Genomic DNA, 19,679 nt, shown 5'->3' with positions numbered 1-19,679 from the left:
CGCACCCCAAGGTGAAACACTGGGTCTTACAAACCCTTGTTCTAACAGCTGTCTAAGCTGTTCCTTGAGTTTGATGGCTTTAGGAACTGGTATTTTGTACGTGCGCAGAGCTACTGGTGGTTGAGCTCAATTCAATCACGTGATCTACTTCTCGAATTGGAGGCATTTCAGTTAGCTCTGCTGGGAATAGATCATCAAATTCATTCAACCATTCTGGTTCTTTAGCCTTAAGCTTTGATTCTACTGGGTTCATTTTGACAACATAAATTTGCTGCTTCTTTCTAAGTCCTTTCAGCAACCTAGAAGCTTTTACTAACTGAAGGTCTGGGGATCCGGAAACTCCAGTTCCTTGAACTTTGTTCCCGTGAAGGTCATGGAAGGAAATGGTTCCATTGTGACAGTGTATGATAGCTTGATTTTTGTGGAGCCAATCCATTCTAAGGATCCCACCAGAAACTCCTAGAGGTAAGACTTTGAACTGACAGTCGGTTACATTACCATCTAGATTGAACTGGATAAGATCTGTCTCATGGTGAGTGAAAAGAGTCTTCCCACTGGCTAATTCAACTTGCATAGGTTTCCCTGATTTCTGTTCTAAGACTAGCTTACGCAAGCATCCAGGGGAAATGAATGAATGAGAACTGTCTGAATCAATCAAAAGCTTAAAAGGCTTACCCTGATATTCTGCTGGAGTATGGATGATTGAGAACTGATGGTTAGGTCCTGATTGAGAACTGATTGAGAACTGATGGTTAGGTCCTTGGTTTTCAATTGCAGCAAAGATCTTCCCTCTTTCCTCTTCTACTACATTTGAAATTTTGACTGCTCTGGCTGCTGCAATCTGAGGTGGAACTCTTTCTCTTTGGTTGCCCCAGTTCTAGAAAGGAGTTCTGAGCTTACTCTGGACAGAGGCAGATGGCTAAGCTAGAGTTCTTCTGGGGTTTCCCTGGCTTGGGCGAGACGGACCCTGATTAGACTGGTATGAAGGGGTTGGTCTCTGAACTCGGGGTCCTTGACTTCCCTGTCCCCTTGACATGGCAGGAGTCGAGCAGTCTTTCAGTTGGTGACCAAAACCTTGGCATCCAAAACATCGGTTTTCACTTCTGAGCTCATTCCTCTGATTTCTTGAAAGAGGTGGGGCTCCTGAGAAAGTATTCTGGGGGAAGGGTCTTCCTTCACTTCGGAATCTTCCTACAGCCTGATTCTGATTCGGGCCTTGCTCCCTCTTCAGGGGGGTGGAAAGTTTGAAGTACTTCCCTGGGCTTGGAATCTTTTAAAGTTAGAGGGTGCAGGCTTTGGTGGGACCTTTACTACAAAGGCTTTGGCAAAATCTTTTTCCATTCTTACTACTGCAGCCATGGGCACTGGCTTGGCATTTTTGACCAGTGTGTCCAAGGGTTTGTTCATTCCCTGAATGAACCTGGCCATGACTTGTTCTTCATCAAGAGGTGGTGAATATCTGAGTAGAAGAGCAAAGGCCTGGTGATATTCCTTGATGGTTTTGCTCTCGTGCTTTAGCTCTAAGAATTCGTTTATTTTGATTTCCAAAAATCCAGGGGGACAAAATCTCTTTCTTAGATAGGTTTTTAGATGCCTTTCTTAGCTTTTGCTTTTGAGTATAGATACGCACACACTCCTCTTTAAAACTTTAACATATAAAATAATCCATTGATAAATAGTTATTGGTTACAGATATCGTAACTCAAAATTTCCATCCAGTCCCTTGTTTCTCAAAAAACAGTATCACTCTGGACTCTCTGTTGAGACCCACTGGTCATGAGATCCAGTAAAACAGATTACAATAATCATTTCGTCCATCATACATATCTTCCAGGACATACGCATGGGTGGCCCATGCATCGCCTGGTCAGAACCCTCCAGGATCCTCCTTAGGTGTCCTGGCACTTCACCCAGGGACCGCTTTGTCGGCCCTCGGCCCTCTTCCATCATATCGGAAGCACACCATTTTTCAACCATACCGAGATTGGTCAAGACCTGGGCAGGTTTTGCCCCGCGTGAGCTATCCTTTGAACACTCCCCGCCCGCCAGCTGTTCCAAAAACATATACCAAATGCTCCCTCCCAGCATTCTGGCGTAAGACAGTCCTTTAAGAAATCAAGGTTTCTATGCAAGTTTTCAGTTTGATTTTCTTTTGAATACAATGAGTATTTCTTGAATTAGTATCCCCAAAGATTCTTGAACGGAATTTTAAATTTCATACCAGAATTCCTCGAATTCTGTAACCTTGATCCACAGATCAATTTGAAGGGTCTCAAACTTAGTTTCAGATTTGGAGGGAGTTTTGAGTGTATTTTTCTAAACTGATCACACCTCCTTTCCTCAAAACTAATGGAAGAGTTTGGTCTTGGTCGTAGTTTGATTCATGGTTCGAGTCGGATAAGATTATTTGTGAACTATCTTTCTCGAAAAGGTTTGATAATTCAGTTACTATTTTACTGGATTTCTTTCTTTGAATATTCACTTAACTGATTTCTAAATTAGTTATGAATTCCAATGAGGAATGAATTAATCATTTATTTGAATATTTCGATCTCGATAGATTTCTTGAATTTTCTTTTTACAATCCGTGAGAATATAAAACGATAGAAATTTCTCTCCTGGAGTATTTAATTATTCATTTATCAAATACTCATAAAATTTGAACATAGAATTTAAGAGAATTCTAATTTTGATATAAAAATTCTTTATGCATCTATTTATGCATAGAAATTGACTTCAACAGGAATAACACTTTTATAAAAAAATCCTTTATGCATCTATTTATGCATAAAATCAAATTTGATAGGAATAACACTTTGAAAAAAAGAATTTCTTTATGCATCTACTTATGCAAATTTCATAGGAATAACACTTTAGAAATAAAACTGGACATCTTGAGGGGCTAGGGAGGAATCTTACATCCTCTCCCACTTGAAAAACGCGAGATGTCCTCATCTCGCAAACTGGGGGTAATCCTGCATTAGTTCGGCTTCTTTCTCCCACGTGGCGTCTTCAAAAGGATAGAACTTCCATTTGACTAATAATTCTCTCAAAATTTTGCTCCTGACAACCTTCTCTTGAACATCAAGGATTTCTTCAGGTTGGAGTTCCATCTGCCCTTGGGTTGAAGAAGTTAAGAGTTCATCTCATTAAGCACATGATTCGGGCTCGGTACATACTTCTTAACTAGGTTGACATGAAATACATTATGTACTTTGAGATGAGGAGGCAGAAGAAGTTCATAGGCTAAGTCACCTGCTTTCTTTGTAATGAGATATGGCCCACATTATGTGGGGGATAACTTCTTGTACTTACCAAGAGATAGAGAACTTCTTTTGGGGTGTACTCGAATGAAGACCATATTTGCTTCTTCTTATCTGCATACTACTTTTGTCTTTCCTGGACAGCTTTTATATCCTTGTGGATTGACTGCATCTGCTACTCTATGTCATCAAGCATATGTCTGGACATCTCGATCCTAATCAATGGGTCGGACCAAGTTAATGGTGTTAAACAATCTTGTCCATACAGAGCTTTGAAAGGGCTCATCCTGATACTTCAGTGATAAGAAGCATTGTAGGCGAATTCGACTAGGTGCAGATAGCTTAGCCACTTCTTGGGTTCCCTGCCCACAGTATGACCGAAGTATATCTTCGATTACTTGGTTCACCCTTTCTGTTTGACCATCGGTCTCGGGGTGGTAAGCTGTGCTGAGATCCAAGAAAGTTCCTACTGCTTCGAAGAATGCAGTCAAGAATCTTGACGTGAATTTGGGATCTCGATCACTTACTATTCTCCGGAGTTGTAACCTGATTGCACTGAAGGTAGTCTAGTAATAAAATCCATACTGATACATTCCCACTTCATCTGGGGGATGTCTAATGGATGTAACTTCCCAGGCATTTTTACTCTCTCGGCTTTGACTTTTTGACATATCAGGCATTGACGTACATGATCAAGTACATCCTTTTTTAGTCCAGGCCAAAAGAAACTTTTCTTTAGAGACATGTAGGTCTTGATGAAACATGGATGTCCTGCTATGAGGCTATCATGGGCTTCATTCAAAATTTGACCCTTAGTCCTCTCAACATTGGAAATGCATAGCCTGCTATTATGATACATAATTCCTTCATCCAGGCTGTACCCTTGAACTCAGTTCAACTCCTGAGGAGTTTTGCTTTCCTGCATAAGTAGGGTAGCAATAGGGCCAAAGATTCTATCCTGCATGATCTTCTCTCTTGGTTCATTAATCAATGGATTTGACACCACTGTGATTGCAAGCAAGGAGCCTTTTCTGCTGAGGGCATCTGCTACCATATTTTCTTTGCTTGGGCGGTACTTGATTTCAAAATCAAATTCCTACACGGTCTGCATCCACCTTCTTTGGCGCATGTTGAGATCCTTCTGAGTGAAGATCCACTTTAAGCTCTGATGATCTGTCATCAAAGTGAATCTTTGACCTAGTAGTTAGGTAAAGTCTCCACAACTTCGAGGCATAGACTACTGAAAGTAGATCCAGGTCCTGGACAGCATAATTTCACTCATGCATTCTGAGTTTTTAGGATTCATAAGCCACTGCATGAGTGCACCTCCAAGAGCAAAACCACTGGCATCAGCTACTACTACCTCAAAGGGGGTAGAGAGAAATTTGGTAGCTTCAGATGGGGATTGGTTACCAAGGTGGTCTTTAGCTTATCAAAAGCACTTTGACACCTAGCAGACCATTGAAACGGGGTATTCTTCTTGAGAAGATTAGTCGGGGGGGAAGCTATGAGAGCATACTTAGGTATAAAAATTCTATACCAGCTAGTTCATCCCAAGAATCCTCTGACTTCTTTCACTGTCTTTGGTTGAGGCCAATCTATGACTACGACTTTTGTGGAATCTAGAGAAATTCCATCTTTGGATACCAGAAAGCCCAGGTATTCAACATGGTCGACAGAGAAAGTTCATTTGCTCTTTTTTGTAGAGTTGGTGCTTCCTTAGAATCTCAAGAACTTTACGGACGTGAGCTTCATGGTCAGCTACATTCTTTGAGTAAATCAGAATATCATCAAAGAAAACAAGAACAAAATCATCCAAGTATTCTCTGAGAATGCCTTGCATTAGGCGATTGAATGTAGCTGGGACATTTGTTAATCCAAACAGCATGATAGTAAATTCATAGTGCCCATAGCGAGTATTGATGGTTCTCTTCGGGATATCTTGCTCATTAATCTTGATCTGGTAATACCTTGATTTGAGATCTATCTTTGTGAAGATCTGGGCTCCATTTAGTCTGTCTAGAAGCTCATCAATTCTGGGGATAGGATACTTATTCTTAATTGACAGCTAATTGAGACCTCTGTAATCCACACAGAGTCTTAACGTTCCATCCTTCTTTTTTTGAAAGAGAACTGGCGCTCCCCAAGGTGAAACACTAGGTCTTACAAACCCTTGTTCTAACAGCTACCTAAGCTGTTCCTTGAGTTCAATGGCTTCAGGGACTGACATTTTGTACGTGCGCTAGGCTACTGGCTGAGCTTCGAGGGTTATTTCTATCTCATGATCTACTTCCGGAATCGGAGGCATCATAGTTAGCTCTGTTGGGAATAAATCATCATACTCACTTAACGATTATGGTTCTTTAGCCTTTAACTTTGTGTCTACCAAATTCATTTTGACAACATAAATGAGCTGCTTCTTTCTAAGTCCTTTCAGTAACCTGGAGGCTCTTACTAATTTGCAGATCTGGGGATCGTGAAATTCCAATTCCTTGGACTTTGTTCCCGTGAAGGTCACGGAAAGAAATGGTTCCATTGTGACAGTGAATGTCAGCTTGATTTCATTAGGAACTCAATGGAGTCTTTTTGGGCCCTTTAATTTGCCATGAGGTTATGGAAATGTTTAACTTTTTGACAAATAGGAGCCCGCCATGTAAGCAAAAACCAATGGTTTGTAAGAGAGGTGTAAGAGTGGTCAAAGGGTGCATTTTTTCCCCCAAAAAGGGGGGAGGCTATTTTACAATTTTCGGACCTCCATAACTTCTACATACAAGCTCCGATTTGAGTGGAGATTACAGATCCGTGATCTACGCATCAAGAGCTTTCCATAGATATGCTACATGATATGGTTTTATCCGCTAGATTTTAAATTCCATTTTCCTCCCAAAATTCAAATTCGAATAAAGTAGCCGTTTTGAAGCTTCAAATTAGAAAACGTTTCTTCTTAAGAGAAAAGGTTTGACTCCCTTAAACTGCCAAATAAAAGGGCCCAAGAAGACTCCATTGAGTTCCTAATGTTGTGGAGCCAATCCATTCCAAGGATTCCGTCGAAAACTCCCAAAGGTAAGACTCTGAACTGGCAGTCAGTTACATTTCCATCTAGATTGAACTGAATACGATCTATCTCATGGTGAGTGAAAAGAATCTTCCCACTAGCCAATTCAACTTGCATAGGTTTCCCTGATTTCTGTTCTAAGACTAGCTTACGCAAGAATCCTGGGGAAATAAATGAATGAGTACTGCCTGAATCAATCAAAAGCTTAAATGGCTTACCCTTATACTCAGCTGGAGTATGGATGATAGAGAATTGACAATTTGACCCTTGGTTTTCAATCGCTGCATAAATCTGACCTCTTTCCTCTTCCACTACTTTTGCTATCGTAACTGCTCTGGCTGCTGCAGATTGGGGCGCAACTCTTCCTCTTTGGTTACCCTAGTTCTGGGAGGGAGTTCTGAGACTACTCTCAACAGAGGCAGATGGTTGAGTTGGAGTCCTCCTGGGAATGCCCTGATTTTGGCGAGATGGACCCTGATACGAAGGGGCTGGTCTCTGCACTCTGGGTCCTTGACTTCCCTGTCCTCTCTTGACATGGCAGGAGTCGGGCAGTCTTTAAGCTAGTGACTGAAACCCTGAAACCCAAAACACCTGTTCTCACTTCTAAGCTCATCCCTGTAAATCCTTGAAAGAGGTCCCCGGGGCTCCTGAGAAAGTGTTCTGAGAGGGAAGGGTCTTCCTTCACTCTTGAATTTCCCAGCATCTTGATGATTAGGGCCTTGCTGCCTCTTTGGGGGTGGAAAGTTTGAAGCACTTCTCGGGGTTTGGAATCTTTTAAAGTTTGAGGGTGCAGGCTTCAATGGGACCTTAACAACAAATGCTTTAGCAAAGTCCTTTGCCATTCCAATAGCTTCTGCCATTGACTGGTTTGGCATTTTTCACTAGAGTGTCCAATGGCTCGTTCATCCCTCGAATGAATCTGGCCATCAGCTGCTCTTCATCCAAAAGTGGAGAATATTTGAGTAGAAGGGCAAATGCCTGATGGTATTTTTCAATCGTCCAGCTATCCTGCTTAAATTCCAAGAACTCATTCATTTTGGTTTCCAAGAAGCTCGGAGGATAGAACTTCTTCCTGAGGTAAGCTTTAAAATCTGACCAGGTCTGGGTATTTTGGTCGAGACGGTTTGTCTTGCAATGGCTCCTCCATGTGACCCTGGCCGTTTCCAAAATTTTCAATCTGGCGAGAGCCATCTTGCTCTTCTCGTGTTAACCGGTTACATCAAAATACTCTTCCATTTCCTCGATCCATTTTTCCACTACTTCTCTTACCTGTTCCCCTTCACCCTTGAAGAGACCAGGTTGGAATCGGTGCAGGGCTTTACGAACGTCCGGATCTAACTCTTCATCCTCATCAGTAAGAGGATCTCGATAGATTTCTTGAATTTTCTTTTTACAATCTGTGAGAATATAAAACGATAGAAATTTCTCTCTTGGAGTATTTAATTATTCATTTATCAAATACTCATAGAATTTGAACATAGAACTTAAGAGAATTCTAATTTTGATATAAAAATTCTTTATTCATCTATTTATGCATAAAAATCAACTTCAATAGGAATAACACTTTTATAAAAAAAATCCTTTATGCATCTATTTATGCATTAAAAATCAACTTCAATGGGAATAACACTTTTATAAAAAAAATCCTTTATCTATTTATGCATAAAATCAAATTTGATAGGAATAACACTTTAAAAATAAAAGGAATTTCTTTATACATCTACTTATGCATAAAAATCAATTTTCATAAGAATAACGCTTTTATAATAAAAAATTCCATTATGCATCTTTCTATGCATAGAAATTAAATTTAATAAGAATAACACTTTTATAATAAAAAATTCCTTTATGCATCTTTCTATGCATAAAAATCAATTTTAATAAGAATAACACTTTTGTAGTAAAAAAACTTCCTTTATGCATCTTTCTATGCATAAAAATTAAATTTAATGAGAATAACACTTTTATAATTAAAGAAATTCCATTATGCATCTTTCTATGCATAAAAAATCAAGTTTCAATAAGAATAACACTTTTATAACAAAAAATTTTCCTTTATACATCTTTCTATGCATAAAAATCAAATTTAATAATTTAATATCAGTGATATCCATGCATATTCATAGGTGGATATGTACATGGAGTAATTAGAATATTTCTTTTAGATGCAAAAATGGTGGGAATAACTCTTTTGGAATAACATAAAAACAAACTTTATTTTCCACAAATTTTGGAAAATTTTGCCATAACCTCCTTTGTATGGCTGACCATTTCTCATTTTCTTCATTCTTTATTTTACTTAAATTAACCCAAATTAGATTCATAGAACTCTAATCTACACAATTTTCTAAATTCAAGAGAGTAAACAATAAGAAGAGTTTAATTAATCCCTTAGTTAATCTTTCTAAGATTAAGAAAGGCTTGAATGTAAAGAAGAGAAGGGGGTGGCCTTTTCATCAAGGCATAGCATTTGAATTTAATTCAATTAACTACAAAACATAAAAATCAAGAAAACCATAGATTTAAAATTTGTAAATAAGTAAGAAAACTAGCTTACATGGATATTGTAAGCTCTCCTTTGGCTTGAGGGATTGAGGGTTCTACTCTTGTTTGAAGCAAGAGTGGCCACCAATTCACTTTGGAGAGGATTAGGCCTGCTATTATAATACATAATTCCTTCATTCAGGCTGTACCCTTGAACTCGGTTCAACTCCTGAGGAGTTTTGCTTTCCTGCATAAGTAGGGTAGCAATAGGGCCAAAGATTCTATCCTGCATGAGTAGGGTAGCAATAGGGCCAAAGATTCTATCCTGCACGATCTTCTCTCTTGCTTCATTAATTAATAAATAAATGGATTTGACACCACTGTGATTGCAAGCAAGGAGCTTTTTGTGCTGAGGGCATCTGCTACCACATTTTCTTTGCTTGGGCGGTACTTGATTTCAAAATCAAATTCTTGCAGGGTCTGCATCCACCTTCTTTGGCGCATGTTGAGATCCTTCTGAGTGAAGATCCACTTTAAGCTCTGATGATCTGTCTCATCAAAGTGAATCTTTGACCCAGTAGGTAATGTCTCCATAACTTCAGGGGGCTATAGACTACTGAAAGTAGCTCCAGGACATGGATAGCATAATTTCTCTCATGCATTCTGAGTTTTCGGGATTTGTAAGCCACTGCATGACCTTCCTGCATGAGCGCACCTCCCAGGTCAAAACCACTGGCATCAGCTACTACCTCAAAGGGGGTAGAGAGAAATTTGGCAGCTTCAGAATGGGATTGGTTACCAAGGCGGTCTTCAGCTTATCAAAAGCACTCTGACACCTGGCAGACCATTGAAACGAGGTAATCTTCTTGAGAAGATTAGTCAGGGGGGAAGCTAAGAGAGCATACTTAGATATTAAAATTCTATACCAAACCAGTTCATCCCAAGAATCCTCTGACTTCTTTCACTATCTTTGGTTCAGGCCAATCTGACTGCTTGGACTTTTGCAAAATCTGGAGAAATTTCGTCTTTGGATACCATACAACCCAGGTATTCAACATGGTCGACAGAGAAAGTGCATTTGCTCTTTTTTGCAAAGAGTTGGTGCTTCCTTAGAATCTCAAGAACTTTACGAACGTGAGCCTCATGGTCAGCTGCATTCTTTGAGTAAATCAAAATATCATCAAAGAAAACAAGAACAAAATCATCCAAGTATTCTCTGAGAATGTCCTGCATTAGGCGATTGAATGTAGCTGGGGCATTTGTTAATCCAAACGGCATGACAGTAAATTCATAGTGCCATAGCGAATATTGATGGTTGTCTTCAGGATATCTTTCTCATTAATCCTGATCTAGTAATACCCTGATTTGAGATCTATCGTTGTGAAGATGTGGGCTCCATTTAGCCTATCAGAAGCTCATCAATTATGGGGATAGGATACTTATTCTTAACTGACAGCTAATTGAGACCTTTGTAATCCACACAGAGTCTTAACGTTCCATCCTTCTTTTTCTGAAAGAGAATTGGTGCTCCCCAAGGTAAAACACTGAGTCTTACAAACCCTTGTTCTAACAGCTGCCTAAGCTGTTCCTTGAGCTCAATGGCTTTAAGGACTGGCATTTTTTATGTGTGTTGGGCTACTCTCGCTGAGCTCCGGGGGTCAATTCTATCTCATGATCTACTTCTCGAATCGAAGGCATCTCAGTTAGCTCTACTGGGAATAAATCATCATACTCACTTAATGATTTTGGTTCTTTAGCCTTTAACTTTGTGTCTACCGGATTCATTTTAACAACATAAATGAGCTGCTTCTTTCTAAGTCCTTTCAGTAACCTAGAAGCTCTTACTAATTGCAGATCTGGGGATCCTGAAATTCTAGTTCCTTGGAAATGGTGAATATGTACATAAAGTAATTAGAATATTTCTTTTAGATGCAAAAACGGTGGAATTTACTCTTTTGGAATAACATAAAAATAAACTTTCTTTTTCACAAAATTCTGGAAAATTTTGCCATAACCTCCTTTGTATGGCTGGCCATTTCTCATTTTCTTCATTCTTTATTTTACTTAAATTAACCCAAATTAGATTCATAGAACTCTAATCTACACAATTTTCTAAATTCAAGAGAGTAAACAATAAGAAGAGTTTAATTAATCCCTTAGTTAATCTTTCTAAGATTAAGAAAGGCTGGAATGTAAAGAAGAGAAGGGGGGGTGGCCTTTTCATCAAGGCATAGCATTTGAATTTAATTCAATTAACTACATAACATAAAAATCAGGAAAACTAGATTTAAAATTTGTAAATAAGTAAGAAAACTAGCTTACATGGAGCTTGTAAGCTCTCCTTTGGCTTGAGGGATTGAGGGTTCTACTCTTGTTTGAAGCAAGAGTGGCACCAATTCACTTTGGAGAGAGGATTAGGCCAAAAACAATTGAATTATTAAGAAATTCAATGTAGATGGCTCACAACAGGAGTAGAGTAACAGTGCATAAACACCATTGAGCTTTTACAAAGGGGGAAGCTTCTATTTATAGGAAAAAGTGAGCCTCTAACCAAGCACACTGATTCTAGAACTTTCCAGATCAGTTTGGTCAATTTTTGACCATTTTTGGGTCAGTTCAGCTTACTTGTTGGATCTAGTTTTGTAATAGGAGAGAGGAGAGTTGAAATATCTCATTTTATTAATTGAAAATTGGGGGTACATGAGGGGAGATCCCCACTCTGTGGTCAAAGGGGGGAAGCTATGAGAGCATACTTAGGTGTAAAAATTCTATACCAACCAGTTCATCCTAGGAATCCTCTGACTTCTTTCACTATCTTTGGTTCAGGCCAATCTATGACTACTTGGACTTTTGCAAAATCTGGAGAAATTTCGTCTTTGGATACCATACAACCCAGGTATTCAACATGGTCGACAGAGAAAGTGCATTTGCTCTTTTTTGCAAAGAGTTGGTGCTTCCTTAGAATCTCAAGAACTTTACGAACGTGAGCCTCATGGTCAGCTGCATTCTTTGAGTAAATCAAAATATCATCAAAGAAAACAAGAACAAAATCATCCAAGTATTCTCTGAGAATGTCCTGCATTAGGCGATTGAATGTAGCTGGGGCATTTGTTAATCCAAACGGCATGACAGTAAATTCATAGTGCCATAGCGAGTATTGATGGTTGTCTTCAGGATATCTTTCTCATTAATCCTGATCTAGTAATACCCTGATTTGAGATCTATCTTTGTGAAGATGTGGGCTCCATTTAGCCTATCAGACGCTCATCAATTATGGGGATAGGATACTTATTCTTAACTGACAGCTAATTGAGACCTTTGTAATCCACACAGAGTCTTAACGTTCCATCCTTCTTTTTCTGAAAGAGAACTGGCGCTCCCTAAGGTGAAACACTGGGTCTTACAAATCCTTGTTTTAACAGCTGCCTAAGCTGTTCCTTGAGTTCAATGGCTTCAGGGACTGGCATTTTGTACCTGCGCGCTGGACTACTGGCTGAGCTCCAGGGGTCAATTCTATCTCATGATCTACTTCCCGAATCGGAGGCATCTCTGTTAGCTCTGCTGGGAATAAATCATCATACTCACTTAACCATTCTGGTTCTTTAGCCTTTAACTTTGTGTCTACCGGATTCATTTTGGCAACATAAATGAGCTGCTTCTTTCTAAGTCCTTCAATAACCTAGAAGCTCTTACTAATTGCAGATCTGGGGATCCTGAAATTCCAGTTCCTTGGACTTTGTTCCCGTGAAGGTCAGGGAAGGAAATGGTTCCATTGTGATAGTGAATGTCAGCTTGATTTTTGTGAAGCCAATCCATTCCAAGGATTCCGTCGAAAACTCCCAAAGGTAAGACTCTGAACTGGGTAGCCAGTTACATTTCCATCTAGATTTAACTGAATATGATATGTCTCATGGTGAGTGAAAAGAATCTTCCCACTAGCCAATTCAACTTGCATAGGTTTCCCTGATTTCTTTTCTAAGACTAGCTTACGCAAGCATCTTGGGGAAATAAATGAATGAGTACTGCCTGAATCAATCAAAAGCTTACATGGATTAACCTTATCCTCAGCTGGAGGATGGATGACAGAGAATTGACGATTTGGCCCCTTAATTTTCAATTCGCTGCATAAATCTAACCTCTTTCCTCTTCCACTACTTCTGCTATCGTAACTGCTATGGCTACTGCAGATTGGGGCGGAACTCTTTCTCTTTGGTTACCCCAATTCTGGGAGGGAGTTTTTAGGCTACTCTGAATAGAGGAAGATGGTTGAGCTGGAGTCCTCCTGGGAATGCCTTGATTTTGGCAAGACGGCAGACCCTGATACGAAGGGGCAGGTCTCTGCACTCTGGGTCCTTGACTTCCCTCTCCTCTTGACATGGCAGGAGTCCGACAGTCTTTAAGCTGGTGACCGAAACCCTGACACCCAAAACACATGTTCTCACTTCTAAGCTCATCCTTGTGAATCCTTGAAAGAGGTCCCCGAGGCTCCTGAGAAAGTGTTCTGAGGGAAGGGTCTTCCTTCACTTTTGAATTTCCCAGCATCTTGATTCTGATTAGGGCCTTGCTGCCTCTTTGGGGGTGGAAAGTTTGAAGCACTTCTTGGGGTTTGGAATCTTTTAAAGTTTGAGGGTGCAAGCTTCAACGGGACCTTAACAACAAATGCTTTAGCAAAGTCCTTTGCCATTCCAACAGCTTCTGCCATTGAGACTGGTTTGGCATTTTTCACTAGAGTGTCCAATGGCTCGTTCATCCCTCGAATGAATCTGGCCATCAGTTGCTCTTCATCCAAAAGTGGAGAATATTTGAGGAGAAGGGCAAATGCCTGATGGTATTCTTCAATCGTCCGACTATCCTGCTTCAATTCCAAGAACTCATTCATTTTGGTTTCCAAGAAGTCCGGAGAACAGAACCTCTTCCTGAGGTAAGCTTTAAGATCTGACTAGGTCTGGGTATTTTGTGATCTCGCAGCGTTTGCTCAGACGATCGGACGATCCATTGCGGAAAACATGCGGGGTATGCCTGAGAGAGAACCTAGAAGCAAGGCAGTACAAGTGGCTAAGCTCACTCAAAACTTCAGTGGGTGGTAACGAGGAAGTTAGGAAGCACATTGAAGTCTTTGAACACGTGTGTGATTCCTTGGAAGAGCACAATGAGCTGCATAAGTGTAAAGCCTTAGGCTTAACCTTGAGTGGGAAGGCCGGAGATTGGTATCGAACCTTAAGGGTTGAAGAGCGCACTCACTACCCCACTCTCAAGAGATTGTTCTTGAAAGAATACATACGTGAGGGTGTGCTTTGGGGAGTAGCATCTCAACTCCAAAAAGCTGAACGCGAGGAAGGGGAGTCAGTGAGAGACTTTATAAGTCGATTGAGAGACTTTATAAGTCGATTGAAGCATCTAAATTCTCGTTGCACTCCCGATGAGCGCTTCAATAATAACCAACTGCTCGATAGATTCATCCGAGGATTGCGCCACGAGGACATATACAATGGCCTAGTCATTAGAGGTCTTACAACGTGGGAAGCAGTCATCACTGCCAATGCAATCCAGTTAGAAGACAACTTGATGATTGCAGGTAAAAAGGTATCTTCGAAAACAAAATCCGTTAGTTCGCAAGTATCTGGGCATGAGCCAATGACAGTAAAACCTATTGCCAAGGAGCCCAGGATATCTGAAATGTCTGTGACCGACCTTACTAAGGCTCTTCAAGAATACTTTAGAGGTAATCGAGCTCCTTAAAATAGCCATATGTACCCAAGAAGAGAGCAACAATGGTGTTCGGTGTGCTTAGGACCACATAGCACGAGTGAATGTCCCACATTCAGAGTCAAATTCAATGGGAATTGCAATGCATGTGGTAAGTACGGCCATCAATCTAAGGATTGCCTAGTACTTAAGCGAATGTTGGCAAATCAGGCACCACTATAGCCTGGTCAAACACACCTCAAGTACCCGCACTGATGCCTGCACAACCTGTCGAGCAACCATCACAGCACATAGTTCCAAGGAATCTGAATGTAGTCCAGTCTGTGCCGTTACCACCGCCAGTGCTAGGACCACAACCTCCACATCCAAGGATTACCCCAATAAACCAGATGGGTTGTGAGTCACATAGTGCGTGTGGGGATTATGAAGAGGAGATAGACCCCACTGCTCCATATGGGATTGATACGTTTGAAATTATTCCCCAGTACTACATGGAGGATCATTTCGGGCAAGTCAAGCCTGTATATCAAGCGGTTGCTCTCGCCACAAAAGGGCAAAACCTTAATACCTTGGTGAGGAGACCACCTCTTCAATGCTATGAGTGTGGTGGACCGCATCGTGTAGCGGAGTGCCCTAATAGGCTACAGAAGATCGCTACTCAAATGCAACCAAATCAAGGGAGCACATCGAGAATGCCGGTACTTACATGTAATCGTTGTGGCATAGATCATTTGATCGCTCAATGTCCACATAATCCTAATGCACCCAAGATTACGCCATTGAATTTGGTTGAGGTCACCAACCAAGCACGAGGAACCACACCCGTTGTACCCGCGAATGTAGTTACACGGTCAATGCTTCAAAATCAAAACTGCATTCTTGAAGAGAGGGATACTGCATCAATCGCTCAGGCAAAGAAAAAGAAAACACAACGAAAGAGATCGCTTAATGCCACGAGCTCCAAGCCCAGTTCAAAGACCAACATAGGGATAGGAGACGACCCCGTGTATATGAATGATCCTGAAGATGATTCTGATTCAATAGAAACCATGGGGACCAAAGCCACTACCTTAAGGGAGGAACCCACTCGGGAGCTCAATGTGTTGGGAAAAGTATAATAAGTGATAATGCAAGCTTAATGAGAGCATGGAGTGATGAAAGAGCTATGGTGGTTCAAGATAAGCCATGATGGTCACATGAGCAAAAGTGTAATTAACTAGTACTTAATCAAAGATTAAGAGATCATAATAACAACACAATAAGGAGCATCACATAGCATATAATTTCGTGTTTTTCTCATTAGGAGGGCCACCATTTTATAGCCAAAGTGTACATGATTGAATGACATCATTGCTTACATTTCATCAAGAGCATCCAAGCCCATCTCCCCCCACATGGCTCCCTAGAATATAGCCTCCATGGAATCTTCTGAAACTCGCCTACTTCAAGTGGGGTTTGACCCTTACATTCACCTGGATTCTCTTCACATTACATGGTCCTTTTACATTTAATTGTGTGCTTTAACCTTAGACCATGACATTGATCATAAATTCCAACATATTCCAACACCCTCCCTTGATTATGGCATGGTATATTGCCCTCCCTAGATCCAAACATTACATGAAAGAAAAAGCTTAACTCATAAGGAGTATAGCTCTAGAGTACATAAAAGAAATTAGCATCGCTCATAGGGAGCATAGCTTCTACATTGCGAAAAGAAAATGACATGACATGAAAACATTCCTACATGAAAACATTCCTCTCCCATACCCCATCATCATCATAGCATCATCATCATCATATCCATGGGCATCATCATCATCATATCCATGGGCATCATCATCATCATCATTTGTTGGTCATGGAGACCCAACTCCCCATCAATCCTTGAGGGCTACATGGCCTACTGAGAGATATTGTGGGCATCATAACAACACATAACCTACATCATCGTCGGTGGTTAGAGGTGTCCATACATAAACATTTGGGTAAGAGAGGGCATAAACATTGTTGGCTTTAGAAAGCCCATTCTGCATCTACCGCTTCATCAAAAGAGGTAGTAACATTGTTGCATGCTTGAATTGCTTCTTCGGAATCATTCGAAGTGCTTACCATATTTGCCTGCTTGGTGTAACATTTGTTGGCGAGGTGACCTGGTTTTCCACATTTGGTGCATATTCGCTTTGGCTTGTCTTTGTGGTAGCAATTCTTGGCAAGATGTCCTGTCCTTCCACAATGTGTACATTGGAGTGATTTGCCAGTTTGCTTTTGAACAAGGTATGCCTAGTTTGAGACAAGATCAATGGCTCTTCCTTTCAACTTCTTCTCTTCTTCCAAGAGAACACTCTCTATTCCCTCCAAAGTGGGATCCTGCATGTACTTTAAGGTCGGCATGAGTGTATCATACTCGGATGGCATTGACTTTAGGAGGATGGCTATGGCATCACTCTCCTTGACTGGTTCATTGATGGCTTCGAGCTGGGCCATCAAGCTCTTCATGGTGTTGATGTGAGATGCAAGTGTCTCATCAATCTTGTACTCTAGACTGTAAAAGTCTACTTTGAGACTGATTTTGCTGTGGAGGCCTTGAGCACCAAAAGATTTATCCAGTGAATTCCAAGCAATTTGTGAAGATGTTCCATTACCAATGTAATGTATATAACTATCTTCAACTCCAAGGGCAATGAGAGCTAATGCTTTCTCATCCTTGGTTTGCCAAGAGATTTCTCCTTCTCGTGTGGCAGGTTTAGGTATAGTACCATTGACTATGCCCCAAACTCCTTCTTTCATTAGTAAAAATCTCATTTTGACTTGCCAAGTGTGGAAGTCATGACCATTGAATTTCTTGATGAAAGAGGATGATATGTAAGTTGACTCCATGATTGGAACTGAACAATGCAATAGATTAAAAGCTAGAATCCCCCTTCACCATATAGATGCATGAAATTACTCAAGAATTCCCCAAACCCATAAGCCTTTGCATAGTGATAATAACTGGGCCTAGACTTGATTTTCATCCTAGGTTTTCTAGTTTTGCTTTTGGGTTTCAATGATTTCTTGATATAATCTTCATTAGATGATTCAGCATCCGAATGCATGACTACAAAGAGATATTCAACTCAATATGCATATTAGAGTGTCATCTCAATAGATAATTATATGATGATTAGTGGAGATGATTAATTCAAAGAGGAAAAAACTGCCCCCAAAAATAGAGTGAGCTTTGAGCAATTGAATGAAGCTCTTCCCAAATGAGAAACATAAAATGCTTTAAACCAAGTGAAAACCAAGGTATTGGCTCTAAGCTCAGCACTCAAACATGTCAAGATGTTGCTTCAATCTCTGTAAATCTGCTCTGCAACACAGCATGCACTGTCACTGATAAATTAGTTCAAACAGCACCTACAGTGGACCATTGCTCATGAAAATCAATACGTGGGAGCTTCATAGCATCAATGTTATGCTCACAAGAGGAATTAGCAAACCATTCTTTGTACAGCTCCAATTTGATGAATTTCGCAGCGCAGAGGCGGGCTGTTGTAGAGCAGAATTCACCGCGTGTACTTCGTGGGAGCTCAAATGGAGCTAGGTGTAGAATGCGCCGGCTGTTAGCTCTCTTTTGAATCAAAAAGCTTGAGATTTGGTGGAGTATAGAGCTCATATGAAGCAAAAGACCAGCAGGGGGTACATTGAAGCTTTAATGGAAAGCTTGAAAAAATGAAAAACTAATCAATGTGGTTAATTACTATGCCTAGGGATAACCTGGCTCTGATACCATGTTGGGAAAAGTATAATAAGTGATAATGCAAGCTTAATGAGAGCATGGAGTGATGAAAGAGCTATGGTGGTTCAAGATAAGCCATGATGGTCACATGAGCAAAAGTGTAATTAACTAGTACTTAATCAAAGATTAAGAGATCATAATAACAGCACAATAAGGAGCATCACATAGCATATAAATTCGTGTTTTTCTCATTAGGAGGGCCACCATTTTATAGCCAAAGTGTACATGATTGAATGACATCATTGCTTACATTTCATCAAGAGCATCCAAGGCCATCTCCCCCCACATGGCTCCCTAGAATATAGCCTCCATGGAATCTTCTAAAACTCGCCTACTTCAAGTGGGGTTTGACCCTTACATTCACCTGGATTCTCTTCACATTACATGGTCCTTTTACATTTTATTGTGTGCTTTAACCTTAGACCATGACATTGATCATAAATTCCAACATATTCCAACACAATGAAGGAGAATCAAGCGAGTACATAAATAAGGGGAAACAGAAGGAAACTTCCTCGGCCCCAAACCAAGTCAATTAATGCCCTCTCGACCACCCAAATTGACTGAGACTCCCCAAGACAAGCCATGTGGGCCAAAAACCCTCAAGAAAAAGATTGGAACTTACCCAAACCCAGTTGAGGAGATTGAACAAGTGCAACACTTAAGGGGTTTGGTGGAAGAAACATAAAAAGAACTGGAGCCAAACCCGAGAAAAATCAAAATTCTAGACACAGTGTTTCCTACGCAAGTTCAGCCTCACAGGAACCATAAACCGTTAGCTATACCTAGTATCATTCGGGAAGAAAGTGAGGATAGGACATCAGGAAGTGGGCAAACCCCCTTTTTGCTTGAAAGAATGTTTAGTGAGGGAATGCCTGACCCCATCGAAGAGGAAGTAATTCCATCTTCACCAGTCCCTAGTCAAGGGGCGATATCTCGAAAAGTACCATTGAATGTGTCCAAGCTAATGGATTTCATGTCCTCTGAAATCAGGACCACGATCATATCCAAATTATACGGAGATCCTGAGCTATTCTTAGCTCTTCGGGCATTTCTCAATGGAGAACTAAAGGCGGGGCTACCACAATTTGCAAATATGGATAGACCTGACACGCTTCAAGATGAAGGGGAACATTGGGATCTTCAACCCAACCTAGATGAAGACTCAATCGTTGAAATACATGTTTAGGGTTTTATTTAACTACTCAAATTCTAAGTGTATTCCTATTATTTCAATTTAATTATTAAAACTCCACTGATTCCAATCTAACCCCATCCGGCCCATGGGTTAGCCACCACCCAACCACTGGAATCGGTAGAACCAGACAATTACTCAACCACCCATAATTGAATGCCTTTCTTAACTTTTACTTTCGAATATAGATGT

Source organism: Cibotium barometz, chromosome 8 (assembly GCF_041138505.1).
Source record: "Cibotium barometz isolate CiBa-2024 chromosome 8, ASM4113850v1, whole genome shotgun sequence".
Classification (NCBI taxonomy): Eukaryota; Viridiplantae; Streptophyta; class Polypodiopsida; order Cyatheales; family Cibotiaceae; genus Cibotium; species Cibotium barometz.
The sequence above is the reverse complement of the archived record's forward strand: the minus strand, read 5'-3'. Positions refer to the sequence as shown.